Raw genomic sequence first — 3120 nt, forward strand, 5'->3', positions numbered from 1 at the left:
TTAATCAACAACCTCATTCAGCCTGTAGCCCCTTCGGGATAGGCAGCAGTAGGATCCTGCTTGTTTCCAAGCCCAGCAACTTCAGCAGAAACAGGTAGTTCACTGTCAGAACCTGGTTTTATTCTGTTTTAACCTCGGCCTTTGTCCTGCAGTTAAAGTCCTCGTTGCTGTTAAAATGTACATGTTATTTGTACACAGTTGGCATATTTCTGGTTTGTGACAATTGTTTCACAAGCAGGATTTACTCTGTTCCAAATAACAGAAGCCACAACATGACAGACGCCTGCATGTCATTTTACCCACACATTTTACACATGCAAGTCAACAGTCCTTCAGTAACCTCCATCGCTTTTTAAAACATTCGGATGAAGCCACGGTGGTTCAGCTGAGACCCAAAACGACCGTAAGTCTTTTACCACCCCGGTGCTCCGCTGGCGAGCTGAGGAGAACACGAAAGCACAACGATTTAAAGCATTATCGGGAAAAAAAGTGTAGCAACATCTAGATTTGTTTTAAACAGTCTGACAGTAAACACCAAGGAAACCAGGCATACACAAACCCCCTTTGTGACCAGCTGAAGGTTTTTCTGTTTGCATAGTGAAGAGCTAATTCTAGAGCTGACGCTTCGCGGTGTTTTACAGACACGGGGAAGAGAAAGGTTTGTGTCAGATGCGCGTGACACGGGGGGGATCATCCCAGCTTCCGCGCTGTAGTTCAAACCGGCGTCACGTCCCAGTTCCACCCAGCTGCCGCCCACGGGGACATGCCACGGGTCTCCATCACGGTGCCACGCGAGACCGTCGCGTCCAACCGTCGTTAGTTTTCGTCTAACGGGTGAGAGTGGCCGGGTTTTCGTCAAACGCTTCCCCCCGCGCACGGGACAAGCTCCTTGCCGACCTTTCGCCGGAAAACTGGGAGACGGCACAGGGCTGTTGGAGGGTCCAGGCGGAGCCCTGGGGTCTGTCCTCGGAGCATTGCTAAAGGCTTGTTTTTAAAATCAGTGATAGTCTTTAAGGCTTCAACCTCCCCCTTTGCTTTCATCGAGAAAATACAAAGAAGCGCTTGTTCAAGCTACACTTCGTGACTACTGTGCACTGCATGTACAATAGCATTTGAAGAAAAATACTGACGATATAGAACAACATTATACAATCATCTGGCATGATCCCTTCTTTTGGCACTTTTCCTTCATTTATCTGATCTCACTGACTCCAAACACGGACCTTTCCGTACGGCTTTTCCCGGGCAGAGAGCTCCGGAGAGTCAGAAAGCAACTTTCCAGAGTCGGTGGCATCTTTGGCAGACACGGTCCTTCTGTCGTCAAACCAACCCCAGCCCCTCCAGCGCTACCGGCAGTGCAATCTCTTGACCTGTTTTTTTTTTCTCACAAGAGAAGACAGCTTCACATTTTGGGAGGATGCTCGCACGCCTGCGCTGTCCCACAGCCGGCAAGGACTGCCTTCATCCCGGAGAGAAGGTGGCTGCAGAAAGGAGGAGGGTTAGAAATGACTTTCATAGAAGTGTAAATAAATACTTGGTTTCGTCTTAGAGCCTCTGCAGATCTTGTGCTGCATCCACCGTTCAGCAAGAGGTATTTTACTTCTCAGCTGGCATTACTTGTGGCAAAGGTAGCATCACACCTGACCTTTAAAGGATAGAGGCTGGGAATTCCTGCTCTTTTAAGTGTAATTATATACAATTATTTTTTTTTGTGCAAGCTTACACAAACTTACAGAGTGTTAAATTAATAAAACATTCATCCTAGCTTCACATCGCCTCAAGTCTCGAACCCGCCGCCGCCTCGGGTGGATCGCAGCCGAGGGCAGGCGCGCTCTCGCTAGCTCAGGAAGAAGGCGAGAGGATCCAGGCGAGCCGGCTGGAAAACACCCCGTGTTTTCCCCAGTCCTTAAGCAACTAGATGGAGAAGCGAACGTAGAAATGCAGCCGGCAGCTTCATCAGGCTACAAACCTGTGGGCACACAGCGAGAAAAGATCGAGCCCACCCTGATGCTTTACTGAAAGCTGCAGCGACCGCAACCCTTCCACGACGTGATTGCGATGCCACGTCCAAAGGTCTCCTTCAATGCAGATGCAATGGACTGGGCGTGATGCTTAGGGAGCCGAGCAGCGCTGCCGGGACGTGGGCTCTCTGTTTTGGGGAGAGCCGGCTGCCCAGTGAAGGCAGGTTTGGGAAGCCGGGGGCGCGAGGGGTCCCATTAAGCTTTTTTTGGCTGGGGACGAGCTCCAGCTCAGGCATTGCCTCCTTCACTTCCGCCCAGCTCGGATTTAGAAAGAGGAAATTAACACACAAAAAACTAAATATTTCTGGAATCTTTTAAAAGGAAGATATTTAAGACACTGGCCTGGTGCGCTGGACTGTGAAATCTATTTTAAGACGGGAAAGAAAGGATACATTCAGCGTGTAAATCTAGTTTTTTGTGGTGTAGGCTTGCTCAGAGAGCGCCCGCCAGCCCAAGCCTGGATGAAACCCACACGAGCGCCACGAGAAAGAAGGAAACCGTTTAGGGAAGTTTGATCCGGGCTCAAGAGATTAACCGTGGGAAGGGGCAGGGAGAAGGGGGCCTGTAAAAATAATTATAAATCTAGATGCACTTGAGAAGTGCATGCTTTAGCTCAAAATGTTGGGAAAAAATGCTATGAATTCTGAGTAAAAGCTGTGGGTTTCCCTCCTCAACTTATTTCACTGCAAAGGGCAGATCCAGGCCATCGCTACTTCTCGCTGCGCTGCTCTTCTAGGTCCGGTCAAGGCTCTAATTACTTAATTTCCTTTCAATTCACAGCTGGGTACAGGAGCAGGATTCAGTTTGGGTCCAAAGCGCCTGCTTCAATCAGCACCTCATGAGGCTGCGGCGCGTGAGAGGGCACGGAAAGCCATCGCCCACGAGCCGCAGCGGGTAGGCAGAGCAGGCCAGGTCTAGCCGGCCCTAGGTACGACTTTAAACATCCAGTAGTTTGTGTGTTAAGGAGATACAGAGATAGATATATATATTACGGAATCATTGCTATAAGATTTCTCAAAACAAAAGTGTCAATCTGTTGAAATATAGTATTTAAAATATATAAATTTTATCCATTAAAATATAAGATTTCTTTTTTTAA

The sequence above is a fragment of the Mycteria americana genome, chromosome 1 (assembly GCF_035582795.1).
Source record: "Mycteria americana isolate JAX WOST 10 ecotype Jacksonville Zoo and Gardens chromosome 1, USCA_MyAme_1.0, whole genome shotgun sequence".
Classification (NCBI taxonomy): Eukaryota; Metazoa; Chordata; class Aves; order Ciconiiformes; family Ciconiidae; genus Mycteria; species Mycteria americana.